Consider the following 16,989-nt stretch of genomic DNA (forward strand, 5'->3'; position numbering starts at 1 on the left):
TAAGGCGATCTTCATCATATTATTAGATGCTCTCATAGTCTGTCTTCCCCAGGAAAAACTCCTTCCTTTTTCAAAAGCGCTGAGCATCTCCCAGAGACAGCGTGTAAAGGAGCATGCCACGTGATGCCCTAAGTGTTGCAGGAGTGATGGCCCAGGTCCCGTGCCCTGCGATGGGAAGGGCGACTGAGAAGCTGGGCCACTTCTGAGCCCTTGGGGTCCTCACCTGGTGGACTTTCTCTGAGCCAGTCAAGCCAGTCCAACCCTTAGAGCAGAGAATGCTACCCACACATGTCCTCAGGGTATTGAGCCGTGTTTTGTAAATCACCTAGAAAGGCATTGCTGGGCTTGAAAGCACAATTTATTGCTACATTATTCAATGGTCCCAGCAGCAAGCTACGTTCTTTTTATTGATAGAGTAAAAATGAAGCAACCTAATGGGTGGGACCCTGGAAAATAGGACAGAAGCCGCGGTTCCAGTCTCTCCCCACCCCAGACACACAGAAAAAGCCCTTTTCCTGCTCCCCCTGAACCCCGCAGGCCAAGGAACCAATTCTACATTGAAATCCTTAGAGAAAGCTACTGTGTGTAAAAGATGAGATATTTTTAAAGGGCATCCATTTCTGCTAGAAATTTTTTGCGGAATGAAGCCAGGAAACAAGCAATCAAAAGCAGAAAAAGGAAGTGTCCACTGGGATCCCAGAACCTCAGAAGGGTTTGGACAGACATTCCCTCTACCTTCTGCCTTCCTCCAACCAGCCCCTTGCCCCCAGGTCCTTCCCTTTCTGCCTCCTTTTCAGCTTCGGGAGGAACCCCCACATATAGAGACCCTATATTATGAGCTGGGCCATGCCCTCCTTTCTTGTACACAATTCAGGAAAATCCTGAGGAATGAAGCCGCTAAAACCTGCTTCTGTCTCAGACTTCTCTGCAAATCCTGGAACGGCTTCGACTTGGCCCTTCCTTTTTTCCAACAAAGTGGCCTCTATTGCATAGGCCTTTAAGCCAATAATATTAAGCACACATTCTGCACAGGTAATTAATGGCCAGTATTTTTCCTCATACTTTGAGCTGATTTTTAAAAATATTATCCTGTCAAAAGCATTTATTTTATATCTCTAAGGAAGAAAAAAATAATTTACTCTGTAGCTTGTAGCTTTTATTGTATTCTTTCTCTGTCATGCTACTCTATTCAAACCAACTTCCTCCAATAAAATTTCCTTCAATCCCAGGGCATTGAAAAGCTCCAGAGGGAGAGTGGGATGGGGAGGGCAAAACTGCAAGCAAAGCTAGGGTTCAGAATGGCCGATCATATTTCTAGAGAAACGTTTCTGTTCATAAAGTGCTCTAACGGACACACTGTGTCACTGATACTCACTCACTCAAATCCATGAAAACTGGGTGAGGTCACGTGACTCGCCCGGAGGCATGCCGCTCCCGGAATGACCTCTGCATCCTCTAGAGCTCCACAGAACTTGCTTCCCACCCTCACTGCCATCTTCGCCCAAGTATTGAGATACCTCCCACCTCTGTCTGGAGGGTCCCCTTCCCTCTGGTGCACTCTGCCCACTCAGGTGTCCTACACGTGCCTTGCCAGGTGGCTGCCAGAGGTGCCACTGCCTCAGGTTGAGACCCGAGTCCCTTTGTCTGGGATATCATGACCACGGCCTCCTGCCTCCTCCGGCCAGCCCACCTCAGCCCTGCCTCAGACACACCCAGGCCAGCCGCAGCCACACCTGCAAGCTTTGGCCTGTGACTGTCTCTTCTGGAGTTGCTTTTCCCCTCCTGGACCAAGCCTTAGTGCACAGGTTCTCTCTTCTCTACACTCTGCTCACCATCCTGTAAATATGTGTGTTGAAAATATATGTCTGTCTTCCTTGCTGATTTTTCAGTTCCTCTAGGGAATGATGTTTGTGTCCTTAGTGCCTGGCACTTAGTAGGTGTTCAATAAACATTTATAAGAGGAAAGAATTGAGAGAGGGATGGAGAGAGGAAGAAAAAGTGGGGAGGATCTGAGTCTGGGCCTTCGCAGGTCACTGGAACACAGCTCCCAATGCACCCCTCTACGGGTGGGCACGCCGGTGTGTTCTCTCTGGGGTCTCTCCTTGGGAAACTCTCCCACCACAGGCGTTCTTTCTGCTTTCCTCTCTACCAGGTAGGCAGAGTCCCGTTTAAGCAGACTCCCAGCTCTCTTACCAGAAAAGGGCTGCAGGTCTCAATGTTCACAAATGCAAATATTGGTGCCACCTTGTGTGATGACGAACACCCCACGCCAGCACCACCTCTACTTGTGCCACCTACCCCAACACCTGCTGCAAAGCATGTCTTGTGCTTCTTAGTTTCATTTACCCTGGTCCCAGGGTGAGGCAGTATGAGTGTCACCATTTCTCGTATCTGGGCCCCCTTCCGAGTCCTCGAAGCATGAATAACTCCGAATGTGGGTGAGTGGACAGTAGTTCTCATTAGAATTCACACTTGATTATAGACCCCAGGGATGCAGACTCACTCTCCCAGGGATGCACTCATTACACATTCCCCTAAATAGGCCAGTAACTGTCAATATTGGTGATGCTCGAGGATGCTTTGTGGCATGTGGGCCATCGAATTCACATGCATGGCAGACTACAAAGGCACCTTAGGGACATCTGGGAAGGAGGAACAGCTAAATTTCCGTCTCAGAGGCTTTGGCCAGCATGGTCGGGGGCGAGGCTGGGTGAAGGAACTGTCCTTCCCACAAATAGGGGCAGAATGAAGTGCCCAGGGGACCAGCCTGAACCCATCGTGCCTGTTCACCCTACAAGTGCCTGCCTGTTGTCCTAGAAATCATCAGGCAGCGTATTGAGGTACGGCATCTGCGGTCCTTAACAGATACCTACAGGTGGAAAGAGTCCCTTTTCAAGAGGTTTATTCGTGTCCAGACTCCACCTTGTGTACAAGACGTGCTGACACCAGGAGGTTCCGTAGGTTTGCTCGGTTGTTTGGCTGGCCACTGTGCCTCTGGGCTTTCATGCAGACAGCACGACCTATGCCCACACTGTAACCATCTAAAAAGGCTTCTTTAAGTTACCAGGTTTCACAATTGGCCTAAAATGTTTCGATGCATAGAAGAAAAAGTGTAAGGACTTCAAAGTAAGAAAAATGTGGGTATAAATCCTACTTCTGTTATCTGTTAGAAATGTGTCCACCAGTGAAGTGAGTGAGGGGCCAGGAAACAGAGACCCATGGACCGCATCCGGCCCACCTCCTATTTTTTCATCTGTTTAAGTATTTATGGCTGTGTTCTCTCAACAACAGCCAAGCCAAATGCTTGTGACAGAGACCCACATGGCCGACAAAGCCCAAAATATATATCTGGGCCTCTACAGAAAAAGTGTGCCCCCTCTGGGTAAGATTATTTCACTTCTCTAACCCTCAGTTTTTTCATCCGTAAAATGGGCAAAATATTTACATTGAAGAAGTAGTGCTGTGAGAAATAAATGAGAAAAAAGTCAGACACATAGCAATGCGTGCTTGCTACATGCTGGGATTCTTTTTTTTTTTTTTTTTTTTGAGAAGGAGTCTCGCTCACCCTTGTTGCACAGGCTGCAGTGCAATGGCCTGATCCCAGCTCACTACAACCTCTGCCTCCCAGATTCAAGTGATGCTCCTGCCTCAGCCTCCCCAGTAGCTGAGATTACAGGCATGTGCCATCACACCAGGCTCATTTTTGTATTTTTAGTAGAGACGGGGTTTCTCCGTGTTGGCCAGACTGATCTCGAACCCCTGACCTCAAGTGATCCGCCTGCCTCGGCCTCCCAAAGCATGCTGGGATCTTTAAATGCGGATTAACCTTGCTGTTTTCTAGCCATGTCATTCGTGGACAGGTAAGAAAGGGATACAGCTTGTCTTCCTGTCTCCATCTGTGTTTCCCTTTTCATTTCTCACCCGCCCCTGAAAGTAGAAAAGCTACAAAAAACAAACAAACAAAAAAATCATGCAGTATCTTTTTTTTTAAGTGGGATGGAAAACAAACTTACTCTAAACAAAAGTTTAATTCTTTTGAGCATCTCAGGTTACTTATTTTATCATCGTTTTATTTTTAGTGTAAAATTAATCATGCAATATGTAGTACTGAACAAAGAAGAGGGTCTTCTTGCTTTCTCCCATTTACAGAATTTTTTTCTCAAAGAAAATATTGTTTAGATAGTTTCAATTTCCCACACTTAAAACTACATTTTATAATGGAATGGAGCTATGTGAGATAATCTTAGATGTGTCTTCCCAACCAGAAGGAAAGAATCTTCCATATTTGTCAAGAAGGAGGAGAGACACTTCGCTTCTCCCAACAATTTTCTTCAACTCTTTCTATATTAAAACTTTTTTTAATTTGAATTCATTGTTTGCCTTATCACCTCCTCAGCAGCCTTACAATTTGCCTTGCAAAGAAGTCGAAATCCTCCAAATGGATTACCAAAAGAAAGTATATACCTGCCAAAAGTAAACATATTAAAGCATTTAAATTTTTTTTTTTAATTACACTTTAAGTTCTAGGGTACATGTGCACAACGTGCAGATTGCATTTAAATATTTCTAATCAGAGCTATTACAAGGTTTAAAACAGAGATAAAAAGGCTTCAGTGCAGGGATACTGAGAAAGCCCTAGACCCAGTGGAGCTTGTATTACCTTCCTTCCCTTCACTGCACTCAGCAAAGATCTGAGCACAGAAGGTGTCACCTTTTTTTTTTTCAATTATTACCTTACTTCAACTAGGTTAATTAGCTATGGTTCCAGCCAAGAGGATCTACTGCTTTCATACTTGTAACTAAAAGAAAAGTTCTAAACATACTACAGAAATGGGAAGCCATTTTGGCTCTGGATATTCATTTTGTGACCTGCTACTCTTAGATCATATGATTCAACTCAAATATGGAACTGTCTTTCCTCAGGTGAAAACCCAAGAAGACTAGGAGGCCTTTTTTACCTCAGAAAGTGCAAAGAGGAGAAAAGCATGGCTTTCTTCCCAGGTGCTTGTGCCTCTGATCCATTTTGTGAAAAGAATCCAAAACGGATCCTTTGACCTTGGCACCAATATGGTTGCTATAGGCCTGCAGGAGTTGGTGTGAGGGAAGTCCATTAGGGAGCAGGTACCTAAAGAGGGGGCAAGAGTTAAAGACCTCCAGGGTCCTCCACAGCCTGCCATGTACCCCGTGAGTGTGAACTGTGGGAGATTTGAGACCTCCCTGCACTTGTGAGTCTCATGCTCCAGTTGTTGGTGAAGGTAACCATACCAATCCATTGTGGAGGACAGAGTTTTGGAAGCAGGACTTCTGATGCCTGTTCTCCTTGCTAATTACATGAGTGTGGGCAAGTCTTTTAACCTCTCTTTGGTTCTGTTTCCCTGTTTGCAAAAAAATAATACTTGCCTCAAAGTGTTATTATGACATTTAAATTGCACAAAGGCTGTAGTTGCCTAACATATCACTGTGGACAAAGCAAGGGCCCAACAAATGCTTGTTCCTTCTTAATTTGTCTATGATTACGAGCCTCATATGCACTAAAGAAACTCTAAAATTTCTTGACTACAAGAAATCAATATCATACTGCCATCTAAATTTCAGTATTGTATTTGTTAGTCGGTTGGTTTGTTTAGAAACTATGCCTTTAGGGGAAAAAATTATGGTGAGAGTGTGAGGAGAAGATATATGTGTAATGAATGGTCATGTGATCATCTCACCTCTGTAGTAGGGTTATGTTGTAAATCATCCATTCTTAAAACTACTTGTGAGAACATACTTTAAATTTCCTCTAAAAATGTTGAAACCAACAGAAAGGATGAAGAAATGGGGAGAGAAAAAGGGAAGTCAAGATGTTTGCAATGATGTTGGGAAGACAGAAAAATGATATGAGAATAGCTACTGTATGGCAAATGTACTCATTCATTAAAAAGTCAAAAAAACAGCAGATGTTGACAAGGATGTGGAGAAAAGGAAATGCTTATACACTGTTGGTGGGAATGTAAATCAGTACAACCTTTACAGAAAACAGTATGGAGATTTCTCAAACAACTAAAATTAGCACTATCATTCCATGCAGCAATCTCACTACTGGGTACATACCCAAAGGGAAGGAAATGATTATACTGAAAAGACACCTGCACTTGTGTATTGATCATGGCACTATTCACAATAGCAAAAATATGGAGTCAGCATAAGTGTCCGTTAGAGGAGAATTGGATTAAAAAAAAATACATGGTACATGTATACCATGGAAATACCATGCAGGCATAAAAAAGACTGAAATCATGTTTTTTGCAGCAATATAGATGGAACTGGGGGCCACTATCCTAAGTGCAATAACTCAAACAGGAAGTCAAATACCACATGTTCTCACTCACATGTGGGAGCTAAACAATGTGTACATGCGGACATATGGAGTGGAATAATAGACATTGGAGACTCCAAAAGGTGGGAGAGTGGAGGGGGGTGAGAGCTGAAAAATGACCTCTCAGGCACAATGTTTACCATTTGAGTAATGGGTACACATAGAGCCCAGACTTTACCACAACACAACATATGCACGCAAGAAACCTGTACTTGTGCTCTGTCAGTATATACAAATGAAAAAATTAAAGTTTTTTTTTTTAATGACAGGGGAAAATGCACTAATTTAAGAAGTTAATAGGCAAGCAGAGCGACAGGTGCTGGGGATACCGTGGTGAGCCATAGGCTGCACACCCTCCCTCCTGGGGTCACATCCATCAGTACCTGCACAGATACAGAGCTAAAGCAGGCATGCCAGGGTATGTGAGGACCAATGAAGGGTGTTAGGGGTTAGAAAAGGTTTCCAGAAGGAATGAATGATGCTTCATCTGAAAACTGAGGAATGAGTGGGAATTAATCGGAGAGAGCGGCTCTTCAAGGGAGAGCACAGCATTTTCTATCTATGGGAAGAGAATACAGCTTTACATAGCATTTGAGAAACGGAGAGATGGCAGTGTGCCTGGAGCACAGAGAGGCAGGTACAAGACAAGGCGGGACAGAAAAGCAGGTACAAGACAAGGCGGGAGAGCTCCAGTGGGCCCAGAGATCTGCCAGGTCGGGCCTTCCAAGCTGTCCCGAGAGAGTCCCAGCCATCAGCACAGCTGTTCTGGCTCTGGAAATAAAGAGAAAGGGAGAAGTCAATGAGAGCCCTCTGGTTGATTCAGCATGTAGGGTCCATTTGTTCTATTATTCTCTCTGCTTTTTTCTAAGTTTGTAAATGTTCATGATAGTAAATTTTTAAGTTAGAACAAAAAAAAAAAAAAAGAGGCCTTCTCACCAGCTGCAATTTAGCTGTGAATGTGGGCCAGTGACCAGAAGTTTCTCTAAGAATGCAAACTTAGTCTTGCCTGTCGCAGGGGAAGGTTATGGCCTCCTTAGGGAGAAAGAAAATGACAGGCTCATCCTCTCTGTGGAAGAATCAAAGAATTCAAGCACTTGGTTAATTTGCCGAGCCTCTTCCATCTAGGGAATTAGGCTGTACATCCTACGAAGCATGCTCTGGGGATTTCCAAGAATTCTTGTTTACACCCAGACCACAAACAACACAACAGGAGTTCAGATTTTATTACACAGTGATTTGGCATTTGCAGCTCAAACTGAAATTTTAAAGAAGCAGAAGAGAAGAACAACGAAGAATCGTGCAAATCTTTTGAACATTTCATTCTCTCTGTGGTTCTGGCTCTACATTTGGAATACTCTTTCTTTTTTTTCCTTCTGTCCCTCCTTCTTTTCCCTCTAAGTGCCAGTTCTGAATATATGTTAAGCACTTTGCAATGCTCAAGGGGACAGAAGGATACACCGGTATTTATCCCTACCTAAAAGACCCCCGGTAGTGAGAAATACAATAATTAAACAAGCACAAAATGAAGCATAATTATAAACCGGGATCCATGCTCTTAAAAACAGGAAGGGGTACTTGGTATGGAAACATGTCTGTGGAGAGAACCAATTTACATTTGGGGGCCAGAGATAGCCCCCTCCTAGTCTAGAGGTTTCAAAATCAAAGGGACTCAGATTATAATGTTTTCAAGGGGGGGGTTACAACCGACGTTAACCCTTTATTTCCTGTAGGAAATAATGCGTAAGTTGAGATGATAGAGTTTTTGCCCACCACACACACCTGCTATCAACCAGGACTACATTAGCTATCATTTTTTATAATCCTAACACAAATAATTCTCTACCTCTCTCATTCAAACTGCTTTTAGACACAAATTAGAGGCAGGTTATAGGAAAGCAATTTACTTGTGATGAAAAGCAGAGGTTAGTGATGTTGAGTCCTTTCAATGGGCGCTGTGGGAAGCCTTGAAATCGAATCTGAATTTGGAGCAAAGCCACAGGAATCAGAGCAAAGGTAAAGAAAAGAATAGTTAGAGCAGACAACTGGCATTTAAATAGAGTACCTTCCTTTCTTATTCTGAGCTTTACTTGTGTTTTAAGAACATATGTGGAGTTAGATTTGTGGAACACCAAACTTGTCATTAGTGCAACTTTTTTTATTTTTGAGACAAAGTCTCACTCTGTCGCTCAGGCTGGAGTGCAGTGGCGCGATTTTGGCTCACTGAAAGCTCCACCTCCTGGGTTCACCTAATACAACTATTTTTTAAATAATTTAACTCCATACTATGTTCAATAAGAAAAGGAAATAGAGGAGAGCAGAGTTAAAGGAGGGGAGGAGGGGAAGGAAGGGGAGGAAAACAAGGACATGAAGAGAGACGCCCTAAAGGGAACATACACCCATGAGAAGCAAAAACATCAGGATCAGCCTGACTCCGTTCAGTGACAGAAACAATGACCCGATATGGTCTGCATTATGAACACATGGATTTGGGTGACTTTGGACGTGGCATTTCAGTCAAGCTGCAGGTAAAATCCTTTTCTTAGAACTGTGGCCGCCTATCTGGAAATTCATGTTCCCTCTCATTCCGAGAAGGGCATTACACTAGCAACAGGGGGGATAAAGAGAAGAAGAACTGTGTTCGTTCCACGAGAAAGCAAATGTTGTCACGTACAGCCAGATTGCTTCCAGGTATTTCATCGTAGGTCCATGGGGTTTCAGGTCTCACGGTCAGACATACAGTTCTGGGGCTCAGAAAGGCTGGGAGTCCAGATGAGCATTTGCTCTCTGCTGGGTTCAAGACATGGAGTGAGTGAGGTCACCCAGAGAAAGGCTGAGACAGAAAGAGGACTGAGGACTGCATCCCAAGCAATGCCAGTAGCTAAAGGACAACCAGACCAAATGGGGGAACAAGAAACAACAGGAGGGAAAACAGGAGACACATCTGAAATAAAGAAGAGGAGAGAAAAAAAATCCCACGAATGGTGTTTCCGGGATAAAGGAGGCTCGTTACATGTTTGTAAGATCTGGGGAAGTACTCTTACAGAGGAAGAGATGGAATCCAGAGAAAGGCAGGTTAACTGTTAGCGCCCTTGTTTAGGAGGCAGGAGGTTCGCTTTGGAGAAGGACAATTTTCACCCACGATAAATGGGAGGCAGGAGAGAGGGAAGATAACCTCTCAAAGTGAAGCTCAATTTCTTTTCTATAAAATAAGATTATTGCAATAGGTAAGCTTTAAGGTCTTATCGCCTATTTTCACATTTTAAGAAATAATATATAATCCCTTTTAGTCCCCTGTAGCTGTTTTTATAGTTCGATCTTAGAAGCAAGTTTTCATGAGTAATACACTATTCATTATTTTGAAAGAAAAGACCGACAGACCCATTATATATTTTTTCCTGGGGCCACTGAAGGAATCTTCATATTTTAGTAAATTGATGATGCTGAAAAAATACATTGTCCAATGTCACATATATTCCTGCCTGGGAATGTACCCATGAGGAAGCAGCAGGTAAACCCAAAATGAGGAACACCTTTTTTTTCTTTTTTTTCTTATTTTCAAGTACTATACTCTTCAAACAATGCCAGTGTCATAAAGGCAAAGAAAGTATTTGGAAATATTCCAGATTAAAGGAAACTAAATTAATACAACAATTAAATGTAGTACCTGATTCTAGACTTTATCCTGTATAGGGGAGAAAAATTTTGGAATGGACCTTGTTAATGTCAATTGGTGAAACCAGAATACTGATAGTGGATTTTTTGAAAGTACTGTATCAATGTTAAATTGATTGAAGTTGATAAATTTATGTGGTTATGTAAGAGAATACCCCTATTCATAGGAAATAAACACTGGTATATTTTAGGGTAAAGGACCATAATGTATGCATTTAATCACAAATGGGTGAGAGAGAGAGACAGAGACAGAGAGAGGGCAATGATAAAGTCAGTTGACAATTGGGGCAAATGAAATATACATGTTCAATATAATATTTCTATTCTTACAATTTTTCTGTAAGTTTGAAATTATTTTCAAATAACAACTTAAAATACACATTAATAGCTAAAGGAGTGCTCAGATTCCTGTGCTCCAGCACTGTGCCACTGCACATCAGAAGCTCCAGAGAACTCTAAGAATAAGGCCGTGCCTTGCTATGGAAGTCTACCTTGGCATTGGAAAAAACTGAGCTTGTATTATTTGTATAAAGAGCAAAAGAACTAAGTGTTCTGTGGCAGTTGTGAATTTGTGAAGTTGTAAGGGTCTTAACTTGAATATGACCCCATATTTTCTGTTCAGCATATATTTGTCTTATAAAAATCAATTGTTAAACAGACGAAAAAGTAAATAATAATCAAAGGAAGGCCCAGCACGGTGGCTCATGCCTAAAATCCCAGCATTTTGGGAGGGAAGGCAGAAGGATCACTTGAAGTAAGGAGTTCAAGACCAGCCTGACCAACATGGTGAAACCCCCTCTCTACTAAAAGTACAAAACTTAGCCAGGTATGGTGGCACACGTCAGTGGTCCCAGGTACTCAGGAGGCTGGGGCATGAGGATCGCTTGAACCCAGGAGGTGACGGCTACAGTGAGCTGAGATCGTGCCACCGCACTCCAGCCAGAGTGAGACACTGTCTCAAAAAATCATCGTCATCATCGACAACAACAACAAAGGAAGAAGAGAAATTCTCATTGCTGAAGCAGAGAATTCATAAAGGGGGTATCACAGGGACATGAAATTTCCCTTTGGTATAGATTTTTTTAATTGTAAGATATAGAGAGAGCAAAGCTGATAGAAAGCCTTCATTTTTCTAGGGCTACAGTATTATCTTAACAAGTTCCTGGAGTGTCAAACGTAGGCTGATTTACTCTTTTAGGACACGCAATAAAAGGGGTAGAGATTACAGGGGAATTTGAAGGAGGCTAATGTTTCTATTCTTTTAAATCTGACAACAGATCATTTCATCATTTCATCATACTGTGTAGTTAAAGTTTTGTTACTATTTTTTCACTGCTTTGGAAAGCAGCCTTAAGTAACGTCTTCCTGTGCACACTGGTAGAACCATTCTGACCACCCCGTGCACAACGCCCCTTTGGCTGGCGCGAGCCTGACCTGCGATGCAGTTATCTTCCTGAAGGCGGCGCTGTGCCCCAGCTGTGCTGAAGGAGGCCGGCGTGCAGGAAGAGGAGGGGCATTCCTGGGCAGAAATCGAGCTGGGCGCCCCGCTTAAAACCACAAAGGGAGCACAGTCTAGTGAGAAGCTACACGTTTGCAAATGGTACACATAAGGAGAGAGATATGAGCGGCTTCTATACCCTACAAAGGCGTAGAAATTAAAACGGCACAACCTTTTGTTCTTAGATCCCCAACTGATAATTAAGACGTTCGCATAGTCATTATCCCATTACCTTTTATTTCGCATTTCTCTCACCTTCTTTTGTCATTTTTTAAACTTTTTCTCCTTCCCCCTCTTTTCACTCCAGAATTTGTTTTATAATTGATGTCGGTGTTTTCTGTTGCTTAGAAATTAAATTATCAGAAACTCCTTTGTATACTGGTCTCTGACCTATAAGTAGCGCACAGCTGCCTGTGACTTACGGCAATTAAAGATTTTTGTGCTAACCAGAAAAAGAAAAGAAAAGAAAAGCCTGAAGGTCCTAGTGTAGCACGTCTAGTTGTTCTGCTGGCTTTATTGGGAGGAAATATGAGAAATGGCTCTTGGAAAATATTTTCCTTATCAATAATTGTTCTTTGGAGTTCACCTTACTCAAGGAGGATGTATCAGAAATAATTATTGGGGTTGACTGTATTTCTGTCAATTCGTGTGGCCTTTTTCCACAAGAGTACTTCCTTTTCATTTTTCAAGGATCATAGACAACAGCTCTTCTCTATAAAATATATTTTTGAGTAAAAATACCAATTCCATTATAAGCTCTTGGCAATCAACATATCTTCTATTATTTCCAAAAGAAGAGAAAGGCTTTAATGGGGCCTGGTTATGATTAATAATAGATTTGGTGAAGAAAAAGCCAGCCGGACTTTAAAATAGATGAGAGCATTCTTAGTCTTGGTGAGTCTTGGTTCAGCTCATTAAGGAAGCCAGCTGCGATGCAGATCGGCATACCGTTTCCGTGACAAAGAGGAATTTCCCATAAAAGCCCTCTCCTGAAGGAGGCCAGTGTGTTTTTAGGTGAGCCCTGGCCACATCTGGACCATAGAGATGAACTGTGCCACACAGGAGGTGGAACAAGAGTCGAGGAAAACAATAAAAATGACTTTTGGCCAGGCACTGTGGCGGATGCTTGTAATCCCAGCACTTTGGGAGGCCGAGGTGGGCTGATCACGAGGTCTGGAGATCGACACCATCGTGGCTAATACGTTGAAACCCTGTCTCCACTAAAAAAATACAAAAAAAAAATTAGCCGGGCGTGGTGGTGGGCGCCTGTAGTCCCAGCTACTCGGAGGCTGAGGCAGGAGAATGCCGTAAACCCGGGAGGCGGAGCTTGCAGTGAGCCCAGATCGCGCCACTGCACTCCAGCCTGGGCGACAGACCGAGACTCAGTCTCAAAAAAAAAAAAAAAAAAAAAATTACTTGTAACATTTGAAAGCCTGCTTTTAGAGGGAATACCAACCGAATGGGGCCAATAAAATGATAAAATAAGAGAAGTGACTGTAAAATAATTTCAGTACAATCTTTAATCTATGAAGAGCTAAGAGATGGAAGACAGGGAGCAGACATGTCTTCTGTTATGGGAAAGGCAGTAAGGAACAGATGAAAGCTGCAGGAAGAGTGCCAGATTGCACTAGGACAAACTGCACCAGGTATCACAAGAAACATTGCCAAGGATGTTGTACAGACACCTTTTATTTCTAAGAACGCATAAACTGTCTTTTGTGAATAAGCTACATTTAATCCTGCTTCCAAGCAGAAAGATAAACTAGCTAGTCCCTGGTTTCCTGTGATTACATATCCCCTTCAATCATGGAATCACAAAGCTGACAGGGAGCTTTGGAGATCATCCACTTTAAAAATGAGGACATCTGTTTTAACAATAGTGCCAGGACATGAGGGTAGTAAGTGGCAAAGTTAAAACAGCAACCCGGGTCCGACAGCCTCCGGTCCATGGTTATTTTCCCACTTCACAGAACTACCTCCTTAGTCCATTTACACCAAATACAGACAGTTAAACTCCACCCCATTTCCAGGCCTCACACCCATGCTGGGTTTGAGGAGCATTCCTATTAGCTTCATGACTTCTCCATATGGTGAGCCTTAGAGAGGACAGATACGAGGATCCCCATCTGAGTTAAAACCCAAAGAAAATTCTGGCTAACACGGTGAAAACCCTTCTCTACTAAAAATATGAAAAATTAGCCGGGCGTGGTGGTGGGCGCCTGTAGCCCCAGCTACTGCGGAGGCTGAAGCAGGAGAATGGCCTGAACCCGGGAGGTGGAGCTGGCAGTGAGCCGAGATCGCTCTGGGCAACAGAGCTAGACTCTGTCTAAAAAAAAAAAGAAAGAAAAAAAAGAAATTAAGAGCCTTTGCTGAGGTCAAAGCCAGCCTTCCCCAAGCCCCCAGCTCTGTGTGACTTCCAGGGGGCATTGCTGCAACTGATTTTTGACAGACTGTCTTCCTGTTTGCCTTTGTAGGTTTCACAGCGGCAGCCTCTCTCGTGTCCCTGGCCTGGGCCTTGGCCTCCTATCAGAAGGCCCTCCGGGACTCTCGAGATGACAAGAAGCCCATCAGCTACATGGCGGTCATCATCCAGTTCTGCTGGCACTTCTTCACCATCGCCGCCAGGGTCATCACGTTTGCCCTCTTTGCCTCGGTTTTCCAGCTGTACTTTGGGATCTTCATCGTCCTTCACTGGTGCATCATGACCTTCTGGATCGTCCACTGTGAGACAGAATTCTGTATCACCAAATGGGAAGAGATTGTGTTCGACATGGTGGTGGGGATTATCTACATCTTCAGTTGGTTCAATGTCAAGGAAGGCAGGACACGCTGCAGGCTATTCATTTACTATTTTGTGATCCTTTTGGAAAATACAGCCTTGAGTGCCCTCTGGTACCTCTACAAGGCTCCCCAGATTGCAGACGCATTTGCCATTCCAGCGCTGTGTGTGGTGTTCAGCAGCTTTTTAACTGGCGTTGTTTTTATGCTGATGTATTATGCCTTCTTTCATCCCAATGGACCCAGATTCGGGCAGTCACCAAGTTGTGCTTGTGAGGACCCAGCCGCTGCCTTCTCTTTGCCCCCAGACATGGCCACAAGCACCCTACGGTCCATCTCAAACAACCGCAGTGTTGTCAGCGAGCGCGATCAGAAATTCGCAGAGCGGGATGGGTGTGTACCTGTCTTTCAGGTGAGACCCACTGCCCCATCCACCCCATCATCTCGCCCACCACGGATTGAAGAATCGGTCATTAAAATTGACTTGTTCAGGAATAGGTACCCAGCATGGGAGAGGCATGTTTTGGACCGAAGCCTCCGAAAGGCTATTTTAGCTTTTGAATGTTCCCCATCTCCTCCAAGGCTGCAGTACAAAGATGATGCCCTCATTCAGGAGCGGTTGGAGTACGAAACCACTTTATAAAGCAAAAGGAGTTGCAGGACCCACAACATCCAGATGAAGGGGTGACAGCAGGGCTGTGGCCATAATGACACTACATCCTAGAGCAGGGCAGTGAGCTGTGAAGTTCCTAGTGTGACCGTCATCACCATTATCATTTGATCCTGTTGGCTGGGGGCAGCTGGTCTCCTTCCAAAGCAGCTGCACCCGAGAGTCTCTGACTCCACCTGAAAGAATGACGCTGGCTTAGTAGGACTCTCCATTGCTACCAAACTCCTCCTGCACAGTCTTGGGTGCACCCACCAGAGGGTACTATTATTATGGAAAATTTTGCCTCCAATCATTAGGGTGTCTTGATGGTGTTAACTGATCTTTCCATAAAAATAGATTCAGTCATACACACATACACACACTAACACCAGTCCTCTGTCAAAAAAGCTTAGGTGACTTTTTTTGATGCAAAGCTCTGATTCCCGCAGGAATATAAAAACAAAGAAAGAGAGAAATATCCCTCGAGAAAAAAAAAATAGTATTGCTTAGAAAAGAATTCATAAACCATTTTCTCATTTGGAAATCCATACCACGTGTGAAAATCCTATCCAATGGACAGCAAACCCAAATGTTGTTTACACATGTGTTAGCATTGATGGAATGGTTCATTTTCTACACATTTCAGGATTTGTTTTATATTTTAAATTTTCTGTTGTGAACATCCTTTTTGACAGAAATCCTATGCAGCCCATGTATGGCTTTCGACAAGACCAAGGAGCTCAATAACTTTATGATGTAAATTAAATAGTAATCATGATTCAGTATTCAATTGCAAAAATGTAATAGGTACACAAAGAGGAAGTGGGGAAAAAGGCAAAATGAGAGTCTGATTCCCAGTCATGTGCAGCGCCTATTGGGACATAACGGCAGTGCTGCACGAACCAGAGGAATGGGCTGCAACCAGATCTGTTTCCAGACGCAGAATGAGTGGCTGTGTGACAAACGGCAGACGCCGACTCTGGAAGAGGCCGTGCCACTCCTTTCTAGTGCCAAACACCGTCCAACCACAGGACTGACGTGGAAGCCCCGAACAACTGAGAATGATTGGCATGAGCCCCCTAAAAGCAGGCAAGAGAACGAGCTATCAAGTTCTCCACTGTGTACAGACTTTTGCTCCCCGCAATCCAAGGTCAAAGTGATATGTCTTTTAGAGGCTTTGGGACACTTTTTAGTAAGTATGAGCAGACAGATGCAATGAATATGCTATGAAAAAACCCTTCTGAACTGATAGAGGGCTTATCACTATATCCAGCTAAGATTTGTATTTGAATCATCTGTAAAGTCGCACTCTTACAACAAGCTTCTGGGTTTTAAATACCTCCGTACAGCAAGTAAACGTTCCCCGCTTTCTGTTCTCAGTGTCCTTGGTCATGGTGCTTTTCGTTGCATTAAAAGTGCCGGTCAAACTTTGATAGTATTTTTTTATAGTTGGTGCAGAGTGGAATAACTCATGGATTATTTCAATATTTTTGTAATAAAAAATATAGGGTATACACATAGGCATCATCACTTTTTTTATAGACCTGGAATCGTTTAAAACACTTTAAGCGTCATAATTACTTGGGATGTCAGAACCTGGTCCACAAATTCCATCAGCCTGCCTCAGCAGATTGAAAACATTTGTCTCTTGCAAGATCACCCTACTTTGCAAGTTGGTGCCCCCAGGAACCTGGCCAGGGGTGCTATCAGAATATCAGGTGAAGAGAGAATCAGCTTAAATAGAAAGGGCTTGTCAAGACTGGCCAATGTTTCCCAGGAAATCAAAGATGTAAATGATTACTTTCATCCATCCATTATAACAAACCTGACCACAGTGGAAGATGTCTTAAACTTCCTTCCCTGGTTTTATATTAACCCAACTGATAGATTAAGTATTAGTCAAACCACTAAAAAAGAAAAAGAAAAAAAGTTTAACTTAATTATTTGGTTATTTGGACTAATTCACATAAAGTAGTCCAGTTCTCTAGCCACCACCTGTAATGGGTGTGTCATCCAGAGACTGTGTCCCCACAA

This window comes from Mandrillus leucophaeus, unplaced genomic scaffold, assembly GCF_000951045.1.
Source record: "Mandrillus leucophaeus isolate KB7577 unplaced genomic scaffold, Mleu.le_1.0 Scaffold886, whole genome shotgun sequence".
In the NCBI taxonomy this organism is placed as follows: domain Eukaryota; kingdom Metazoa; phylum Chordata; class Mammalia; order Primates; family Cercopithecidae; genus Mandrillus; species Mandrillus leucophaeus.